General features: G+C 41.3%; 1 protein-coding gene across 5 annotated transcripts in view; it reads right to left on the bottom strand.

The window, feature by feature from the left end:
- FGF13 (fibroblast growth factor 13) overlaps positions 1 to 23,055 on the bottom strand; it is a 309,179-nt gene that overhangs the window by 121,857 nt on the left and 164,267 nt on the right. The window contains exon 1 of one of the 5 annotated variants that reach the window (XM_071569286.1): positions 21,062 to 21,076. The exons of 3 other annotated variants lie outside the window; for them this stretch is intronic. The gene's annotated coding sequence lies outside the window, so the exon portion shown is untranslated. Of the gene's footprint in view, positions 1 to 4,872; positions 4,963 to 21,061; positions 21,077 to 23,055 lie in introns of those variants that run through there. One more of the 5 variants, XM_071569289.1, reaches the window with a different exon arrangement.

Here is a 23,055-nt window from a genome sequence, read left to right as displayed (position 1 = left end):
GTATGAGGAGCAACAGGCACACAGAGCAGCTTACAGCAGAGCTGGGAGTGCACCAGAGGGTCACCAGGGACAATTCATGGGAAGCAAGGGCTGGTTCAAAGGATCCTGAAACAGCAGGGCCTGCTTGGCCAGCTTCAGAAGCTAAGCTATCCAAGTTGCACAGCCACCAAAGCTGTTGGCTCTTCAGATCAAGTTGTGACTCCCATCTAATGCACCAACCCACAGCTTATGTATCAAACATTCCTCTTTCTGCTCCAATGACACAATTAAGAAAGCCTTGTGGAATACAGAAGTGGATGGACAGAAACTCTGGATGGAAATAAGAGTTTGCTCAAACCCCTCCCTCACCTCTGTCTGCCACAAAACCCACTCTGACCGGCTCACAGCAGAGAGTATCTTAGTGTCATGCATTGCACAACAGTGAACTTACGGTCTCCATCAACAAAAGTTTGGGAGAAAAAGCAAGGAATACTGCTATTTCTAAGAGAATATCCTTGCAGTGTGATGGAAACCAGGCACACAGAGAATGAGCCAAGAGAAGTGTTACAAAGGTCTGGGGATGAGTGGGAAGCTAACAGTTTTGAGAGCGTTGGAGAGCTATAGTTTGCTACTTATGAAATAATAGAATGCTCTTGTGCATCATAACTTTAATAAGAATTTAATTATTAATGTAGCCCTATTTGGAGCTAGGAGAACAGTTTCAAGCGATAAGGGAAGCCAAGAGAAGTGGCATTGCCTGTAGTTTTTTTCTTTCTATTTATGGAGCATCTATTGACAACAGCTGGGCTACAAAAGGAGACATAATTTTTCATAGTGTTGGGAAGAAAAACACAAAGAAAGAACCAAAAAAGAAAAGTCAACCTGAAAAAGTCAACAAAATCATCAAATAAGAGAGTGCATCCTTCTTGGAAATCTGAAAAGATCAGCTATACCTCTTGGGAGCAGGAGATGAGCAGCAGTACAATAGCCTATGAGTCTGCTTCAGAGTCTCACCACTGCTGCAGCTCTTGGGCATTTTGCTTGGAAGAAGCAGAGAAGAACAGAAGCACCATTCACAAAAGGACAAGTAACACCCCCCAATTATTTGCCTCATTTGCTAAGGATTAATAAAAGGAAGGATGCAAGAAATTGAGTGTTTTAAAATTCAAACTCATTACAGAAAGAGCTGTTCTGAGAAATGGCCTCAGAGGAGATATTTCAAAGCAAAGCACAGAAAACTAATCAGCAGGAGCAAAAAAACCCTCAGTGTGCTATGGAGAAGTACACTGTGTGTTCTCATGGCCATGGGAAGTGGCAGAACCCTGTACACTGCTCTGGATCAGCACCCCTGCCCAAAGAGGCAAGTGGCTCTGACTAGAGCTATGTACACAGCTGTTGGATGAACAGCAGAAAATGCACTCAGAAAAGATAAAAAATAAATCTAATTCAACCTGAAGCATTCCTCTTAGTTTTCAGGGTGTAAGTTATTTTCAACAGGTTAAGGTTAGGCCTATACAGACAGGGTCACTATATACAAACACGTGTATACAAAACATTTCATTTTTAAAACAGTCAAACAAAAGGCTACAATATTTTCTCATATTCTATTCTTGGACTAAAGCTGGAGTTAAATTCACCTCCATTCACAAGTGATTTTGGACAAATCACTTGTTGAACATCCCCAAAATTCTTCCAGCAAGTTTCAGCACCCTGGAAAAATACTACTCAACAGTAGCCTCAGTGGACTAATTGACACAACCAAGAGAAACCTCTGCCTACACAGCCACTTCTATTTACCAGCATGTTACCTACTGCAAATGCCACTGCTGGAGTGGCTTTCTCCAGCACAGTCGCCAACACTGCAGCTGAATAATCACATGAAACAATCTGACAATTAGCCATCTCGTTTTTTCCCCCCATCTGGCCCATGAGCGTTAAGTCATTATATCCAGCTGAACAGCACATCAAATTAGGATGATGTACAACACCACTCACTACACTGCATTCCCACCCTCCTGAAACAAAAGACTGCATTTTAGAGCCTTCACTTGACACAGGTTTAGGAATTGTACTTGATTATATTTTTCCCCTCTCTGCACTTACTGAAGCCTTTCAGACACCACACAAATACATGTGCAATTATGCTATCCCTGTTACACAGCGTACCTACAACACACTTGCTGTATATACACAGAGGGGTTTCACTTTTCACTGTTAATCAACTTAGTCAGCACTGAGCCAAATCAGCAGAAGATTAAACTACTTGTTTTTCTGTTACTGTCCATCTTAATGATCATGCTTGTAGAGTCCATGTTCTGCATCTGAGACCTTTCTCAACTACCCAACAAATTTCTTTTGCACACTATCGTGGTACTTCAACATATTGGGCAGCACATCTGCTATATACTGGAGGTCTAACTGCACCAGAACTGCAACAGTTTTCAGACAGTATGACTTTAAATTATATTACTATTTTACTTAAAGTGATAGCTTTCAATTAATTGAGACAGCTGCAAGACCACAGGACAAACAAGGCAAGAGGTGATCAGTGCTGGGTCACAGACTGGGGAAGGATTTCACTACCTTGCTGCGAACAGCAAATGTTCAGTGACTTGGCTAAAGACAGCAACCTGACGAATCAGGGAGCAGGCAAGGAGGACTCTCACTGCCCATTTATTAGCTTGAACAGACAGAAGCTCGCAGCAGAAACTGGAGCAAATTTCAACTCAGCAAGCATGAAGCCACCAATTCCTCCAAGAGGACTCTGCAGGGAGATGTCTTGGCAGCCCTCTTCTCCCTGCCCTGCACGTGGGTGGTGGATGAACAGGACCCTCTTGGCTCCAAGAAACAGAGAAATCAACCTACCCCAGCTGCACATGGTGGTACTGAGACAGGCTGCGTAAGCAAAACATGACAGGATTTCCTTGTTCCTCCCCCTGTTTTAAGCTGTGTTTGCTCAGACAGGAGCACCGATGATGCACAGCCGCTTCATTCACTGAGCAGGTGTGCAAGCAGTGACAGAAGATAAACCAAGGATGCTGCCACAGATGCAGCTTAGAGCACATTCACAGTGACGTCTGAGCATGCATGGAGATGACTGTGCACACTCCTGGAACAAAAAAGCACGGGCTCATAAGACTAAAGCCTGATCCAAAAGGAATTTCAGTGCTATGTGTTTGCACACTAGCAAAAAAGAGTTAAGACCCAAGAGGTGATGTGCTTAAGCCAAACCAGAAATAACTCAGATGAATGACTCCGGCCCAGCAGATCACTGGTCTGCTCAAAACAGCCTGGCCAAGGCCAGCGTGTCATGCAGTTGTTCATGACTGAGTGACATGCTGTCACCAGTGGGAAGGGCACAGTGACAAGGTCGTAATAAAGAAAAATAACTTAGATTTTTTTTTACAAACCAGCACACATTTCCACACAACTTAGCATGAAATTCAGATGTTTCTGGAGGTTATCTCCATGTCTGGGTGGCTGTACCTCTCTGAGCTTGCTCAGCTGTCACCCACTGCCAGCTATGGGAGACACCTCTGCACCCGGAACTTCTACAATGCACATAAACATGCACACTCAAATGCTCAAGCTGAATTGCACTATTTAGAATTAACTTTTTCAGAAATCAAAAGGCAAAATGATCAAATAAGGCTATTCTGTTAAATCAGAAATAACAGTGGAGTTTATTTTTATACTACATTGCATAATATGCTTGTGTTGATGTTCAGCACCGTAAATGACATAAAAAACAACCCAAGGCAGCAAGCACAGGAGAGCTCTCAGAAAAAAAATCATCACATTTCACATTCCACTGCACGAAGTGAACACTGCAGTCCTCTAGCTTACAACAGTCTATCAAAGTTAGCAAAGACAAATGTGTGTCTTAGAAAAAAAGGCATTGTTTCAACATTGAGCTATAAATTAGCTTCTAGTGTTTAGAATGTAGCAAGTACTCTTTCTTTTAGCAGAAGAAAAAGCCACTCTTTTCAAACCAAGGACATTGTGTATTGCATATTGAAGTTGAGGAGCTGCCTCTGGGGATACCACACTCACTTTTTTACTGCTTTGAAATCATCCATATTAGAGACAATTCACTCCTTTGTGTCATTACTGTATTTACGCCTACTGGGCCTTTATACAGCTCAAAATAAATTAAAACATTTATTCTGGAAGTTGATTCAAAAACTTTAGGAAATGGAAACGACTCTGCTGCTGTAAACGTCTAGAACTTTTGAATTCATACCAGCTCCAGTTAACAAAAAATAAACAGTCAAGAAAAGCTTCAGAGCATTTTGAAGCAGCTGAATATTTGGCCCATAAACTGTCAAAACAAGTGCTCAAGTACATAGGGCCTGTAAACCCTCATGACTGAGCACTGCACTGCTCTAGACAGTTTAATTTTGCAAACCGTGTTCTCAGCAGTATTTGCACAGTTCCTAATCACCAGTAGCAGGAGTCCTTCTCTTGCTTCTTGCCCTGCATGCCACACAAGCAGTTACAGTATTTTTAATATTAGCCCCCACAACTCCACTTGCGACTTAAGTGACTGCTGGAAAATCCAAAATGAATTTTTAAAGGCTTCTCAAAAAATCCATTTAAGAAATGAGGTCTCTGCAGGTTGCAAACAATCTACCTTTACTCTTACTTTTAAATTTACTAATCTGTTACTTCCATGCTACCAATGTTCTCTGCTCCTGAACTGAAATTCTAAAGAGCATTTTGCAAACTTTAACTAGCATTTTAGTCCACCTTTACCTATTAATTTCACACCAGATACATAACTGACACAGGCTAATTTGCTCGGTGTTGCATGCACCTGCTTGCCACCACGCTACAGAGAAAGGGATAGAGGCTGCAGATGAGAGACAAGCTATCCCACCCCCCAAGTCATACCTGTCTTAGTGTTTTGGGATCAAATCCGTGTGAAGACCTCTCGGGAAGGAAGAAAACAGTGACTGTGAACTGCTTCTCCTTGTCCTGAGCTGTCATGCAGATGTGAGATTGAGGCTGTCCTGACTGCCTGTGGATCTCCAGGCAGCTAAACACAATGATCAGAGATGACTCACTGTCACTCTCCCATACATTAAATGGCTCTGTCAATTTTCTGACTTGAATTATTGCTGTAATTGTAGTGTCTCACAGCTGAGAAGCTGACTCTAGGGTTGACTCAACCACCAGAGAGCTCCCACAGCCATGCTGGGTCAGGCTGCTCGTGTCACTGGGGCTCAGACCTTGCCCTTACCCAGCAGAAGTTATTCTCTCCCACCAGGTAAGACAACAAAAGAGAGCCTCCCTTGGCCATATCTGACAGTTAAGTGCTGAAGCTTCTCTCCAGGAATGCTTTGCATATCATATATTAATAGAGTCTGACTAACAGCTTTAGCTTCACATCATGTCTAGACAAAGTGTCCCGCTGTGGGCAGTAGCCTGGAAGGGCACTAGAAACATCTGTGGGTGAACAAAACATAAACTGTGTGGAGAACTGACAGGTTGTATGTACACTACATCTCATTTATTTATTCTCCAAAAAGTGAAATAATGGGAATTTGGCTGAAGTTTTGGGTAGAAAGAGGCCAAAACCCCAGGTTGGCCAGAGAACCATGGACAACCCACATTGTCCCCAAGCTGGCCATCAGGAAGAATTTCTTCACTGAAAGAGTAGTTAGGCACTGGGACAGGTTTCCCAGGGACAGGATGAAGTCACCATCCCTGGAGGTGTTCAAGGAAACCTGGACATGGCATTCAGTGCTCTTGTCTGGTTGACAAGGTGGTGATCAGTCAAAAGGTGGACTCCAAGATCTTGGAGGTATTTTCCATAATGATTCTGTGATTGTATGACAAGTTGTGGATGCCCCATCCCTGGAAGTGTTCAATGCCAGGTTGAAAAGGGCATTAAGCAACCTGGCCTAGTGGGAGGTGTCCCTGCCTATGGAAGGGTATTGGAACTACAGGATCTTTAAGGTCTCTTTCAACCCAAACCACTCTATGATTCCATGTCCATCACTCAACCACCTAGAACAAATGGAACAGTCAGAAGACAAGAAGTGAAGCAGTTAAAAGTTACACAGTAGTTTTTGAGGATTCTCTCCAGAGTCCAGGTGTACTCAGCAGTGTCCATCTACACCCTGCCCACACTCTGACAATGCAACTCCACCCATGTATTCACCAAAACTCCTTAGCACCACATACTCCATGCAGGAAAAGTGACAGTTAACACACAGCATAAAACCACCACACTTGCAAAACCACAGTAAAACTGATGCTGTAAACAAAGAATGCATAGTAAACTATTTATAGTCCCACTGAGAGTCTCTATCACTTCTTGGCAACCTCAAGTGTTTGCTTACCCTTGCCACATTACTTGTTAGGTGAACACTGCATCTAGATATAATATTGCATCACTGCTTCCTTTCATTTAAATGATCTGCTTGAATTGAAAGCATTTAACTCCCTTTCAGTGCCTTTTATTATGCTCTAACACACTGTTGTGTGATTACAGCTTTAAATATTTACTTGACATTATCTTGCATCTGGCAAATGTATTCTGATACTCCAAAGCCAGTCCCATGCAGGATTAACTTCTCCACTGGTCTTTGCACAGTTGTGATGGATCCCATCTATTTTATCACTGCAATTCTCTCTGAATCAGGTTTGCAAAATCTAACGAGATTTCCAACAATTCTGTTATGACAGTTAAGATTTGTGGAAAGCAGACTAATTTCTAGGTTTCTGTAGAAGTTAAGATTTTTTTCAGCTTCCATAGGGCTTTCTCAGTTTCTATGCTATTCATACAAAGGCTGGCTGTTACTTTTAGTGCTGTCCATTTGTACATGCTGAGTTTATTCTCTTTCTTATTGTTAATTACCTATTTCCTATTTCAAATTTTCATTTTTAAAAATAAGATGCTGCTGTCACAATAGCTCTGTAAATGAATTATTATAACTGTAATGCATTCATAAATAACACATTACAAGACTTAAAATATGTATTTTTTTACAGCTGTTACAACCCAGTTGGCCTACGTGTAATAGAAATTGTGCACCCATGAAATTAAACTGAATAAAAAAATTAATTTTCAAAGGCTTAGCTCTCTGAAAAAGCTATTGCCTCTAATTCTTTTTGGTCAAATGTTATTTTCTTTCTGATGCTAAATTAGAATACTAAAATAAATAAAAATGACAGCCTCTGGGTAGGGTACTGAAGTAATGAAAAGGAACAAAATTCTACTGAAGGCCAGGCAATCACAGGGGCGGGAAGGAAAGAAGAGGTAGGAGGGAGGAGAAAAGCAAACCCACAAATATCTGCTAATGAACTTGTAGCAGGATAACAACATTCTCAGACAAGTCTTCAGTAAAACATTACAGAGTCAACTTCTCCATTAATTTCTTCATGGGCATTCACAGTTGTTTCCCATTGACCTGGTTATTGTTTCAGAGATCCAAGAAGCAGCCCATAAGCCTGCCCAGGAACTCCAGGAGACTAGAGCCATATGTACACCTGACAGCTCATTGAGCCCTAGAGTCCACCCCAGCTCTGCATCCTTTGCCAGTGGCCCTGGAAACCCAGCATGGGCAGAGCCAGTGCCCAGGGCAAAGACCTTGACCAGGTCTTCTCCTCTCCAAAGGCAAGGTCTGGTAGTGGGAGACGGATCAAAGGAAAAGTTTTCTTTCTCTTCTGCATGGGGCAAAAGGGCAAAAAAAGGATGGCACAGATCTATGCTCATAATTTCATGAGTTGTGTGAGGGAGCAAGAGGTGGGTAGGATGACACAAAATTTACCCTCACTGCTGGCAGCTACATACCCACACTGAGAGACAGGAACGTAAAGGACCTCTAAAGCAATGGGACACATTCTCAGGATAAAAATTAAAAAGGAGTGTCCTGACCTTCAATGATTTCTACACATTTTTAGAACTTGGGAGGGCAAAATACCAACTGTGGTTCATCCCCAACTGCAACTCAACATTTCTCACTTGTGGAAGAGCCAACAAATGGAATCGTGTTTTGATTTGATGTCATCAGGCCCTCTGCAACTAATTTGTAGAGGATACACACCTAATGAGCAACAGTAACAAAAAACCAACCAAACAAAATCTTACTTCGTTCTAAGCTTTGGTTGAGTTCTCAGAACCCCATGAGAGGCAACAGGACATTAATTTGACCTCAGAGCCCGTGTGTAAGAAAATCTATCTGTCTAGCTGATCACAATCAAAAAAAAGGACCAGACTCCTTCAGTGCATCACATTTGGGAACTGTGTGCTCTACAGAGCCAGGCTGACCAGCACAAAAGGTCTGGAAAACCTGCCCCCCCTTCAGGGATTCAACAGAGATGCTCCAGCACAAAGTCAAGAGGCTTTCCATCACCTTGCTGTACCCTATGGCTCACGCTGCAGGCAGACTCTGCTCTGCATGCATTCCTACAGCACTGCACAGATGTAATTTTTCCCATTTATTTGCCATGAAGATACTCATCCAACAAAAAAATGGGGAGTGGGAGCTGCCCAAGAAAAAAATTTTCAGTTTCTATAAAACTAAAAATTCCAAAGGACACTTTTTCTCTCAAATTGCAATAATCAGGCAAATCCATATTTTTTGACTGACCCAACTTTGCATTTAGTGAAACGCTCTGTAATGTCTCCCTGGTTTCTCCTGAATGGCCTGGCAGTTGAGACTGCTTAGTCAGCACTACACATGGAAAGCTATTAAAACCTGAGCCTTAATAACTAATCTCTGATAGCCAGTCATGCCTATCCCACATGGCAGTAACACGACATGTAAGAGTTCCCAGCACTGACTGCAAAATAGACAATGTTTAAATTTCCCTCGTACCTAACACAGCGAGATTTTTATTTCATTTTTGGCTCACTTTTCATCACAGAGCTATTAAGTCGTGGTCAGATAAGGCCCTTGCAGGGTATCCAAGGCTAAAACACCTAACTGCACACCTCCAGCTCACAGCATTTTGCTGTTGCTGCTTCTGGCATATGGAGAGTTTAGATGAAAAGGAACAAATCCTGGGTAAAAACTATTCCAGAAAAAAGCTGAATATTTATGGCTTGCACACAGAAACCTGACTGGCAAGTGAATGCTTCAGGTAGAGATAAAAGGAGTGACAGAAGAGTAACTTTTATCTCTGCAGTCTACAATTAATGAATGCATCAATATTTGCAGATGATTAGGGCCAACCTAAGTGCTTTGTTATTCTTTTGTTGCAATTCTGAACCGTTTGGACTTTATTTTTCCTTTTCTTCTTCTTTTCCCCTCCCCCCTTAGTTGCAATTAAATATAATTTTTGGCTTTGTGAAGACCTATTTCCATTTATAGAATCCAGATGACATGCTGGGGATGATATTTCCTAGCTGAGGCATCTGCCTCCTTGACAGAGGGAGAGATAATCACGTTGGGTGAAACAGGCTCGGCATCTGAGACAAGCTTAAGATGTCAGAAATGAGAGTATCGCGTCATGTCCCTCTGGATATTTTTTACTTGAGAAATTTAGCCACATCTCATGTGAAATGCAGCCAGCTTGCAATGCTGCTCTGCCGTCAGCGACAGAGAGCAGGAGGGAGGGAGGGAGGGAGGCAGGCAGGGGACCGTTTCACTTCTGAGGCTGCCACAGTTTCTATTTAATTGCTTCCTTATTTATTTAATTATGGCAGTGACAAGAACTTCTGGTCAAGCTGCCAGAATGCTTTCCCTGAAACAATTCGCTGCTCTGAAATTACTTGTGCTGGACAATCCTCCTTCCCATCTGGATCTTCACCAAGAGCAGACAAGGCACAGAGCAGCCTCATCTTCTTCTGCATCCCCATCTAGAAGCAGCAACATGTCACAGCTGACTGAAACCGCCTTGCAAGGGGTTGCAAGGGGACTGAGTCTGGAGAAGCATTTCCAGGTGGATTGAATCCTGAGATCCAAACAAATGCCTCCATGACTCATCACTACCTCCCAAATCAGAACCACCCTATAGCACTTGCACCCTCCACACTGATTTAAGTCCTGCTTTTTAATTTCTAGATCAAATGTTCTGCAGTCACAAATAAAATTATGCCAATCAAATTAGTTAGATCAAGGTACTAGTTTTCCTTTGAGATGAGCCATTTGATGTTGCAAAATGCCACCAAGAGAACCTTTCTGAAAGTAAATTTCTCCTCAAAACTAACATTTCCTTGCCAGATGTTAATCTAAATGCTCACAAATCATGGAAGATTTCCAACAGATGTGCCACCTTCAGTGAGACAAAAACAAGGAGGCTTTTTGAATTCAAGAATAGCATTCAGCCCTAAGTGATTGCTCGATGCAGATGACTGTTATCATAAATATTTTAAGTAATGCTCGTCAGGAAATATTTTACAAAGGAATGATGTTTTCCTTGAATTCCTGTTTAAGTTACTGTATTGTAATGAGTTGCACTACATCATGAAGAAACTCCCTCAGCCTGTCTTAAACAGGAGTGAGAGCAGTAGTCTTCACAAAGTTTGGAGTTAATGACACTAAGAAAACACTTCCCCCCTCTACCCAATATTATTTGTTATCAAACTCAGAAACGGGCCCTGACTTAGAACAAATGAAAACGTGTCATAGAAAATAATCCTGCTGAAACAATAAAATGTTTCTTGAAAACAATTCCATATTCTTCACAGCAAAACTATCAAAGGCAAGAAATGTCAATACATAGAAGACTTATAAGGTGATACTAGAATAATTTCTGCAAGACAGACATATAGTCTTTGGCAAATGCGAGCTCTGGGCCAATACAATTACTCAAAGACTGTACAGTCACCAACTAACAGACAAAAGTGTTCCTATAAAACCCATCAAGCAACCAGGGCTGGCAGACAAGCAGTGCCACAGACAGCAGACAGCTACTGTTTGACCAGCTATAGTCTATTTATTTTACTGCAAGGTTATATTTATTGTGTAAATGCCACTAAAGCAGATGAAATTCCATCTGAACTGAGTACCAACTCTCTAACTCATCCCCACCCCCTGCATGGCTATAGCTTTCCCACTCTCTGGTGAACACAACTCTGCAGAAAATCAAAAGCACTAAGATGGCAGAGATCAGAAATGGCAGCAGGTTTTGAAGAAGATCCAGATGATGCTGAAACCCAGGGTTTTTTTCCCCCAGAATTACCTAAATAATGCAAAACTCTAGACTCCTCACCAGTCCTTCCTTACTACAGTCACAACTGTTTCTTCCGGAAGAGTCCTCTCTATTCCTGCCTTATTTTTGGAACTCAAGTTTTTGTCCTGTACTGCGGATCCTGTAACACAACAGACTCTCACAACATTTGCCTTGTTCTGACACTCAACTACCAGCTTTTGCAGGAAGAGAAGACTCCTGTACTGCCTACCACAGATATGTCTACAAAATTACACATTTTCATCTCCTAGAGTTTTCAGTGCAATATTTTAGAGGTTAATTTGAGCTCTGCATGGGACTAGTGGTCTGTATTCACCAATTTAATTACAACCCTGTCAACTCATTATACTTAGAGGAAAGTCTAAAATCTTCCCTTGGAAGCACACACTAGTTGCTACTCCAGTCCCCCTCCTCCAGCCCAAGGGTATTTAAGTCCAAAGCTCTACAGCTGGAAGATGAAGATGTGAAATATGTTTGAAAAATGTGCCAATCATTTTTCACACTCTCTTCATCCTTCAGCAAAGAATGACAGCAGAGTAATCTAGCAGAGGCCTTTACAGCTTCTAGTCACTCTCTGTGATAAAACTTTGTAAGCTCTGCTGTGTTGTCTTTACCTTGTCAATTTGGCTTCGGTCAGTGAGTACACTCAATGTAAAGTGTGAATTATGCACAGCATGGAATTGATGGGGGGAATCTTTGCTGTGAAACCCTGAGGCACCAACACAGCCAAATACTAAAACATGCAGACTTTTCCTGAAAAATGGTATGCATAGATATAGCCATATCCATAATTATATAATACAATTATATACAGCATATTTTGTGAGGAAGGCAGAAAAAAAGCCATATTGCATAAGCACAGTGAAGTACAAAGGTTTGCTGCAAGTTAGAGAGACGTGTGTATAGATGTACCTACGGGGAGTCCAGTGAGAGGTGACAAAATGTGAGAAGGGAAATGTGAAGCACTGATTTGAAATGTTTGAGGGGTAGAGTCTTGCAAGAGCTTGGAAAGATCTACAAGTACATACTGCACAGAAAGAGTCCTAAATGATCATTCGCCATCCATTCTGGTCTTCAAACATACCACAGCCAGTCCCTCCTCCCAACTCACTACATTCCCTCTGTCTACTGCTGAGGGAAGGGTCTTGATGGCCATGCCAAAACCTTGGGACTTCTTGATGGTTCCCAAGGCTCCTGAGACTAAGCATTCACTCTCCCCACTGCAAGAGATGAAACCAAGATACACAGTCTGGAAGGGAAGCTGTGATCAAGTCTAAATCCTCAGAGGACTGTGGGTCTGGTACGCACCACAGTAAATAGTTTGAATGCAGATGCTTTTGATCCAATTACTTGAGCTTTAACCCAATCACTACAGTGTGTATTTCTTATTCACTGTGCTCAGATCTACACCTTGTTATCTGCCAACAATTTCATGAGTAAAACAGAAATCATGAAAATATTAATAAGCCACAACCAGGCTACCTATTGCACAGCCGTGAACAGATTGGCAGTCTGTTTCCCAGCTATATTTGCCTACTGTTTTTTGCACAGTTTGACCACCCAGGTGAATGGCAAATATTGATAACTATCAGCATGTTTCAGCATGCCACACAACCCATGTATATATAGCTCAGATGTTAAGATCTATGCTGAAGACTCACTCCCTGGATGTCATGAAAACCCTGCAAAGCAATTACAGAAGCAAATAAATTATTAAGAGAAAGAAGTGACAGCTCTGGGAATTGATGCAGATCCTGGTGTGAATCTGGGTTGTTACTGACAGAAAGTTATTGTTCAGTAGGTGATTGGTAATGCATAAGAGATGAGGGTTTGGTCCTGCTCTGAATACCTCTCTCAGCAGCCACAAAAGAAAGGAAAGAATAACACAAGTTACCTTCAGGGTTTTGGTGACTGTTAATTCCTTCAGGCTGCTTCAGACAAACTGCCAAGCCCAGCCACATTTGTCCTTACTCTGGCTCAGAAGCTGACCTTCCAGCAACCATCATCTCAGGTGATTCGATGCCAGACAGGAATTTCCTACTGCACCCCCAAGGAGCACTGCCATCAACTTCTCCCTCTCTCCAGCCCCACTCCATGGGCTGCATTCCTGGAAACACACCTTGGCAGCAAGGGAGGCTGCCACAGGCTCCTTCCTTAAATTAGTTTTCAGTTCTCTCACATCCCACCAAAACTAAAACTTGCAAACTTTGACTGCTGTCCTTGGCACTCTTGACATCTGTTTATTATTTTGTTTGTTTTCTTTCCTTTCACTCTTGTTCTCTGCATGTGACACAGGACTTGTCAGAAAGGACATAAGTGGGAGAAAGCACCTGACAAAAGGAGAATGAAAACTTTTAAAGTGAAGTTTTTTATAGAAAAGCAAAGTTTCCAGCCCAAGATTCTGTCTCTTTAAATTTTTTTTAATTGAAGTCTTTCCAAGGAAGCTGACTCTAATCACAAAGCATTTGCTTAATTGCAAACCTGGGGTATCCTGGAGCAGAATAAGAGACAGAGGAAGAGAGAGCAAAAGAGGGGAAATATTTTTTAACAGCTGTGACTCTACCTCAGCTTCTTGCAAACCTGTTAGACATCTTTCCATCTATTGTAACAGGCCAGAGTGCAAACGAGATTGTACCCTTTGGATCAGTTGCAATACCTTTTTGTTGCACCTGGGTAACTTGCTTCCACTCCAGGACTGTGGCTTCTCCCTTCCTCTCCTACCTGTTATCAGACAGGACAGCTCATGTAAGGGCAGATATGACAGTCTGTCAAGACATAAGAGATTGTTATGTAAACTTATGTCACAGTGATCAACTGGTCTCTGTGGCCCCACAAGAGATTCCTTCATCTGCAGTCACACCATCAGACAATGTATCAGGGGAAAATACCTGCTAGTGTTCAAGGGTGGAATAACTCTGGAAAGTTCTTTGGTTTGGAATGTGCACAGTACTCCTGGAGTCAATGAGAAGCTTGTGTTACAGTTTATAGCTAAGACGAATCTTTAATACAAGATACAATCTAACAAAGATGAGACCAAAGACCTTGAGATGTGAAAAGTGAAATCTGCATATTTCCTCCCTTCATTCATTAATGATACAATTGAATTTACAAACCAGTGGACACATTTATATCAGAGCTCCAGACAGACACGTACTCTTCCAATTAAAAATCCATATGTAAAAGTTCATATCTATACACCTCTCTGGGGACTTGCCTTTGGTGCTGTGTCATCTGCTCTATCATCTTCACCTGCACTGTTTCAAAAACTGTATGATTTCTCACACTTTCTATCTTTCTCTGTCAGGAGAAGTAGAAGACATGTCTTAAATATGATATCAGCTAACAAAATACAAGAATCAATAGTGTTGCTCTGAAAGTAAGTAGGTGGAAATCTGAGACTGATTCTCCATCTTCTATAGAGTTTCTTTCCACAAGATCTCAAAACTACAGTTTAAATCACGTCTTTTTGCAAAAAAGATGTAAATTCCAAGCAATTGAATTATGGTTCATTATCTGTCACTTTTAGTCAATATATCACGTCTAGCAAATATTGATTTACATGTAAGATTACAGACTTTGTGGTTGAATTCTCCATAGCTATTCAATAATAGCAATCATAACCAAGAATTGATAGGCAATTTTTCCATTTATACACAAATTAACCTTTGCTAATTTGACCCTAAATTACTAAAGTTACGATTCATTTTCATATGCAGTATTGCAGGTGTTTATTTGGTTTCTTGGTCACATTTATTCTTTCCCCTCTGCATCTTGTTCTTTGACTACTAAATTCTTTGATCGTATCTTATTCTATCATTTTACTTGGTTTATATATTTTGTAGAAATGCAGACTTTCCTTCTATATTTTCCCATGTATATTTTGGCTTTGATTCTCTTGCAAAATATCTGTTCATCTGTTAAATTCTTTCAACATGCACTTCTGTGTAACATCTGCAAATCCAAACCTGACATCCTACTTCACAAAACAACTTCACAATGATTTTCCAACACACCCTCTCATGCCCTCACAAAAGGAACAATCTTCCTACCAGCCGCTTTGTGTGTGCCTTGCCTTGGAGGTTTCTCTTCACAGCCTTTATTATAATCTCAGCTCTCACACAGACCACAGGATCAATGTATCAGCCACCATCATATAAAAGTGTATTTTTACTCATGTGGGTCTTAAAGGTGTTGTGTAAGTCAATTTGTGACTCAGTATGAAGTGTGCCTGTTTGTTCTCTGCAGCTGCAGATTGGATTTCAGCTTTCCTTCGACCTGGGCACTGCAATCTCATCTGAGCACTGCTTTGGTTTTCCCACTAAAACTTGTACACTGATTTGAGGAGACTCTGCTTGGAAGTAAAGTAAATGGCCTTCCCCCCTCCCCCCTTTTTTTTTTTAACATTAAGTGACAATTTTCTACTAGCCTTCTCCATTTTGAGTCTCTGTTTTCACTATGATTTCATTTCAAATTAGGAATCCCACATGCTCTCCAAAAGCACATGTAATTCAGGAGTATCAAAGCATCTTTTAATGGCTGAGAAGTTTCTTCTTAATTTTTTTTAATTGATGTTTTTAAAAACTCCAAACACATCAGCCCTGCTTGTCTTCTTTAAACCTCAGTGTATACTCAGACAAAGGCTTGGTTTTCCCAGTAAGCACAGGTTGTTAAACGATTCTAATGCCTCAGGGTCAGTGTTATTAATAAAAGTGCCCTTCGCTCACTGTCATTCACAAAGTCTCCACTCAACTGCACAAAGGGGGTTACAGGGCCCCTCCAGTTAAACCCTACAATTTGTTCATCTTTGCACTGCATTCTCAGAACTACCACTACATTTTGTCATTTTTCATCATTTCTCATATTTCCCTACTGCATTTCATAATTTATTGTCTTTTCTCTGATTTCCCCAGTGCGACTGCACAAGAGCTTCTTCTTTGGTAATTTGCCATGTGTGCAATAAAAAATATGCCTTTTTTTCCCCTGAGGGCAAACTAGTTTCAGCCTGGCAGGCGCCACATGCACAGCTCCTGACAGACAGAGAAGGGATAGGATGCCTGACATGACCATGGGCAGGGCTGTGTTCGCTCAGGAGCTCCAGCTCACTGCCATTAAAATTAAAAGAAAGTCACTGTTGATGTGAAATGACCACCCTCAGTTATACATGTAGAGACAGCACCCTCACCAGTGGGATTGTTATGTTAACACCTGTCTGCTGCTACGTGGTTGTTTTATTAATAGAAGGGATCACACACAGTCTGAGGCAAATTAAAATTCCAATTCTGCTATTTCATGCCAATGTACAATACAGCATGTTTGATTTGGTTTCTAGCAAAGCAGGCTCACAAACTTCCTTCCAAGCCATTAATTCAGATATGCAATAAGGCTAACACAACTGCACTGATTCATTAAAGCAATTTGATGTAACCTGCACTCATTAGAGCAGCCACCATTTATATCCCTGTGACTGCAGCCTTGTTTTCAGACACCATCAGAGAAGACCTGCTGTGCCAAATGCCTCTTCTGTCACAGGAAAACTTCAGAGAAATAGCAAAATGGGAAACCTTAATTTGCTCAGGCCTTAAAATCCATTCAAGTGCAAGAATATTACAACATTTTGAGTCTCCTTTTTCATCCAGAAAAAGGTTATTTAACTAGGTGAGGGGAAATTGTACAAGAATACAGACAGTACCCCATTGACAGTACGCAGGACATGAGTTTACAGATAGAACTGGTAAACTGCCTCTCTGTATTTGGTGGAAAGGATGGTTTATCCATATGGGAAACAAAATATAGAAAGACAGATTATGAGTGTGCCACAGCTGAAATACTAAGAACCAACCTGTGACCTTGATGTGTATGCAGTTCAGGCTGCCATCAGTATAAAAAACAGCTGAAGAGAGACAGATGTTGCCCAGAGGTAAGAAAAAAAAATCTTTCTGTGCTTAATAAAATAAAAAGGACTCTAAGAGATGGCACAAAGACAATTGAGGCAGCATTTAGCCTTTAAGCAGGGACATTTATAGGTGTTCCAGTCATCAAGCTTGGGATAATTAAACCTGGTCTGTAACTAGATCAACCCATTTCAGTAGCTGGAGGTGAAGCACAAAATCCTTGAGCGAGACTAATTCCGAGTCCTCCATCAGAGAAGTTAAATAGCTTAATACAAAATAGCTTATATTCTCTTAGCACACTTAAAAAAATGTCTGACTTATTTACCTAACAAAAGGGGGAGAGACGTGCAGCAGACTTTTGACTCTTTGCTACACAGTAAAATCTACTGCCTAAGAACAACAACAGAATAATCTGTGTGTATATCTGCTGTTCCCTAAACAAAAAACCTGTTTGCTGAAACTCAGGTTCACACTCAACATTTAATAATGTGGTAACTGCACTGACAGCATTGCAGGCTTGCAGCAGGCTGGTGCCCTCATTAGCTACCTGCCTATAAATTAACTCAGAGTTCCCATTAGACCAAAAAGTTTGTTAAACTGAATCTATTTATTTGTTTTCATTTTAAGTCACTACATCTCATGTAACTAAGACACCAATGCTGGGAGAAGCATCTGGCATGTACATAGAGGATTTGGGGACTAGATACAGAATCTTCCTACCCCCAAAGCACTCCTCTCATTTGAACTAAAGGAAACTCACTTTAGCTAAAAATGATAACATATCCTATATCCTCCCTGTGGGCTGGCCAATCTTTTTTGCAGAAAGGCTGTACTTCAGTCTTATCTTTGCTTTCCTTCCCTGCCCAAGACATATATTCCATGTATTCATAGAAAGTGATTTGGTTTCAAAGGGAATGCTCAGAGAGAATTAAGGAGAGTTTCAACCAGTATCTATTTCTGAAAACACTTCCAAAGTCTTTCCTCAGTTCTTATTTAGATAGCCTCTTGAGTAGCCTGAATAAATAATTAGTATCTTTCTTATTTTGCTACCGTAATGTGAATACCTAATATGTTTCTTAGGAACTACTGTATTACAAGGGAATAAAGTGATGTAGGGGAGTTTCAGAGAGTATTTACATGCTTTCACAGAATCACCTGCACGGGGGGTCAGGGTGGCTCACATCTCTTTTACCATCATCACACGGAGAAGTTCCTTAAAGTTCACACATTCTCCTTGCAAATGACCACAAAACACACAATCTAAAGCTGTCAGATATTTTGTGAAACCTTTCAGTCTGTTTTTCGCTATGCTGGTTGCCATGCCATCCTCTGGTGTGCTGCCAGCCTTGTCTCCCTGTGCTCTGCACAGAGGATGGACAGTGTCTCCATCTCCTCTGCCGTGGGCCGCTACACCGAAGCCACACACATGGTGGAAGACTCAAATCTTTGCTCCTCCTGAGCATTTCAATTGCAACACTATCTTTCTAATCTGGGTATTGACTGTTGTAATCGGATGGGTTTAATAAAATTCAGATAAATTGCCTCAAAAGAGCCTTTGAGATAGAGTGTGTTATGTTGGAGTGGTGGCACTGTTTCAGAACAAGTGCTCAAGCATCAGCTTCAGGCTGCTGGGAGCTTGGTACAGCACTGCCCTTTGGTTTGGACCCACCATCAGCTATTTTCATCCAGGGGATGTGTGGTTAACTCCCAGTGGGTGTATCTTCCAAACACTATCAACAGTCTCCTTGAGCTCAGACTCTTTGTATCAGCCACACAAACATGTGCGTAGACTGACAATTATTCAACACTTTCCAAGTTCGTAATCTCTCCTTGTTCACCAGTAGCTCTATGGCTCTTGGAATTTTTTTCTGCAGCTTTTCTCCCTCAGCATTCCTTTCCCCAGCATGTGCCTGTCCATAGACTTGGAGGTGACAGCAGGAAGCAGGAAATTCTCAACCGCCATAATTCTCAGCTCCTTTTGAAAGCTTTTTACCCTTGAGCTCAGCCCAACAGATCAGAAGGAGAAAAGGCCCCAAAGCTTCAAAAGCATAATACTCTCAAAATTACTCCTTCCAATTAAGCTGTGTCGTCTGGGAGACTACCAAATGTTCACTGTAGTACTGCACCAGACAAATCCACAGCACCAGATATGAGCTCTGAAACAATGCAGTCTATGTTCTTTTCAAAATCCACCTTCCCTTTAATCAATGCTCTGTTATCCAAGTGATTAGATTTAATTTAAAAAAAACAAACAAAAACCAAACCCACCACAATTTGCTCCTATTTGCTGCTAAATTTCAGTTTTAATTTTTAAAGATTTTCCTGTCTGTGTCAATTACAATTTTGACCACATCTTGGTTTCATTTTCCTTCTGCTTTCTCTCCAGCCAAGAAAATCCATATACTTTAGGCTAGTTAACATTTGCTGTTTTCTTTCTGTATACAGATATTTGTTTTTTGGCATTAAAACATGAAAATGAATAAATCAAGAGAAGGACAGGGAAGACACACCATCTTATCTTAGTAAACCTTTGGCCTTATTTCAGTGAAACAAATGAAACTCTCCAGTCTCTGCAGAAGTATGGAAATGAGAAAGCAGAGTAAGAGTCAGGGGTATTTTAGTGCTCCAGGCTTGGAGTTTAACCAATGAGTTGCATCTAGGTATGTCCAAGGAGTCCCAAAGACTCCTAACCACCCACTAAGGAGATGGATGTGATCTGTTTGCTGTGCCCTTAGTCTTCCAGGAGCCCTACTGTAGGAATCCCTGACAGAGGAAATATGCATTTGCCATAACTGCTATTATTTCTCTCGTGTATCTGTCCTATTTTATCTTCAAGGAGGAGGGATATACCTGTAATAGCATCTCTTAAATACTTCAGCTCCCCACTGGATGTACCTTCCCTCCTCCTCATGGCACTGAACACTGAAATCTCTCTTCAAAACTAAAATGTGGATGATGTTCACCTCTTAAATGGAACAATGGAACTCTTCACTTTCCTCTCTCCAATTTTAACACTCTTCATTTCAATACCATCAATACTTGCCATAGTGTTAAGAAAGTATCAGCTGAATGAAGTATAAACCTAAAATTAATGATGGCGAAGAACTGATAGCAGTTAGGATGTTTTTATAAAAATAGGTTACAATCAAGCCAATCAGTCTCAAAACTACTGTACAGAAAAGCATTCAATTTCTGACACTGAGAGGAATTTTCCCCACCTACGTTATCATTCCTGAGGCTGAAGGAGACTCTTGGAAAAATGGAACAGAATGTTCAAAAAACCAGCAGACCGCATGTAATACAACCATGCCTTGAAAATCATCACCAGGCCACCAAGCCTGCACATTAAAAGCTAGGATCTATTCAAATATTGTAATTGTAAAGTGGATATATCTTCAATTTGTCCAAAAGGCACTTAAACCATGGCAACATTACATTTCTAGCTGTAGGGATGTAGTCCAATCTGCCTTACTCTTCAGTGAGATTGAAGGAATTAGCATTGCTCTGAATCACACGTTACGGATGGAGTCCCATTAGACTCCTAAGAGGTTGATTACAGTGTCACATTCATTAGATCAGTAAGGAAACACATTTTGCTTGAATCAAGGCTTCTCTTCAACAGAGCAGTACTAAAAGAAGAATGAATTTATTTCTATGCTTAAAAAGTGAAATAAAGGCCTTAATTATCAGGATTTTAATGATATCTGTATCAAAATATTGTTTTAACACAACAGACCTGCTAAAGGCCTTACAGTAGGAATATCTTAATACTACAGCACACCATTATGGGATGCAAAGAAAAAGGCTGGGGGGATCCCAAGGCCAGGACTAGTGCTAGCACACTAACGGTGCTCATTAGGAATGAAGGAAATAACTGGAGTGTCAGAAAGAGACACAGGCAGAGCGCTCTAGGCACAAGCCAAAGGAAAACAGGACCAGGGAGGACAAAACAAACAGCCTGGCACAACAGCCAAACCACCCTGGTCTTGGGGGGTTTAGCTCCCAGACACAGACAGAGGAGAAGAAAAGGCATCACATCTCCTTACCTTGACATATGGACTTCCACCTTCTCTCCATTCAATTACTCCTAGACTGACTCAATCCGTGAGAAAAAAAACGTTATCCAAGATCAATTTGCCATTCAAATCACCTGTCCATCTCACTTCAACAAAAATAAATGCTCAGGAATGCATTCAAGCAACAACTGGAAAAATTTGGAGCAGGAATACCCAAGAAACATGAAAACGCTTAAGTCAGTGAGGCCAAATTCTCATGCTCTCATATCCTGCAGATGTCTGGATACCAGCATGTGTTACAGGGTGCAGGGCTGCACCCCACAACGCTGTGTGTGAGCTCAGCCTGTGCAGATGGGAGAGGAACCTCAGCAGGGTGTGATGGAGAACTGCCCGAGCTGTGTTAGCTCCCTGTATGAACACAAGGGTACAAACATCCTTCTGGGAATTAGCATTTACATTTTATTTGTGGCTTGGTTCTTTTTTTTTTTTTTGGTTGTCAGTTTGTTTTTTTTTTCAGGCTGCTCTAGGCAACATTTGTAGTTCACTGGACACAGACTTCCTAATAATCATTACTGTTCCTGGTAATTTTTAATGAGTTGATGCAAGGCAATTTCACTTGCTTCCCTCTTAAAAAGAATTTAAAAAAAGATCTGTATAGGAATAAAAGCCTCATAAACGGAGGAGCCACATGCCATGATTAGAATTAAAGGAGCCATCTGTTTCTTTACAGTCATGCACATCTCTGACAAAAAGTACACACATGACATATGTCATTACTTCCACTTTCCTAATACAAAATATTTGTCATGATTCCCTCCCACAGAAGTTCAGGAAGCTCCACCACCAGCTTGCAATGCCAGAGGAACCCCTCCCACTAAAGCTCTGCAAGCAGTGGATTCAGGTTTCTTCTCTTCCTCAGCCAACCCAGCACAGTTTTTTATGCCTCTGTGAATCCTTTGTAAATGTATTTTCTGCAAGATCTACAGCTGGGGATTGGCTTACTTTCCACCATCAACAGGAACTGCACTGTTGAGCTCCACATATATAGTTGTGTCTTACCATTTAAAAGTCAATTTAGGAAATGAAGCTGTTCATTGGATGATATATTTTTATGTCAATGGATTGTAGCCTGCAATTTTTTTTCTTTTCATCTACTTCCAAATTGCTCTGACAAAAAGCAGACTGATGGAAATGGACCAGACACACCTAGACAAACTCCTCAGTGTCAATCTCCAGGCAGTTACAGACAATTAGTGCAAATATTCCCACTTCCCCTCACCAGCACAAGTGAAGAGCAGCACCCTGCTCTCTCTCCTTTGCCCTTCATCACACACAGCCAGCTGGAGATCATACACCAACAGCACACAGCCATGTTCTTGCTTGTACTGTATTAACAAAACTGACAGGCTAAGAAGCATGTTTATAAAGCATTCAAAAGCATCATCTGTGGTCACATATACCCCCAAAGTGGTCTGCTGGAGTCAAAAATGTCTTTTCTGGGACAGGTTTTGGAACAAAAATATTGTAGCCGCCACAGTTTCTGTCTGAAGCTCCTCTCCTGCTGGAAATGCTTGCACTGTACAGATGCTTTTATCTCAAGGCTCCCTGTGCACCGCATTTGGGAGCATCCCACCTCGGCTTAAAAAGCTTGCTCAATCAAATGTCTCCCACTGTTCCCAGGAGATTTTTCAGCTTTATGGCATGCTCAATTAGCATCCAATCAAAATAAAAGCAGGATCTGTAGGACAATCAAAATAATCAGGACTTCTTTTAATCTAACCACCAAAGCCCTGACATCTTGCTATAAAGTTACAAATTACACATGCTACCCATGAAAGCAGCTCCTGCCAGGAAACAAGTCAGTGTAGCATCTGTAGAAATCAAAATCGCCCCAGTGGAATGTGAGTGGGAATGCTCAGGAGAAGCCATCAGAACACCACTCACACCAAAACATGACTGACGTTAGTCCTGCTCTCTTCTACTCAGCCTTGACAAACAGATTATCCCTAAACCATAAAATCCAT

Source organism: Pithys albifrons, chromosome 14, assembly GCF_047495875.1.
Source record: "Pithys albifrons albifrons isolate INPA30051 chromosome 14, PitAlb_v1, whole genome shotgun sequence".
NCBI lineage: Eukaryota > Metazoa > Chordata > Aves > Passeriformes > Thamnophilidae > Pithys > Pithys albifrons.
This window is presented reverse-complemented; position numbering and strand designations above follow the sequence as displayed.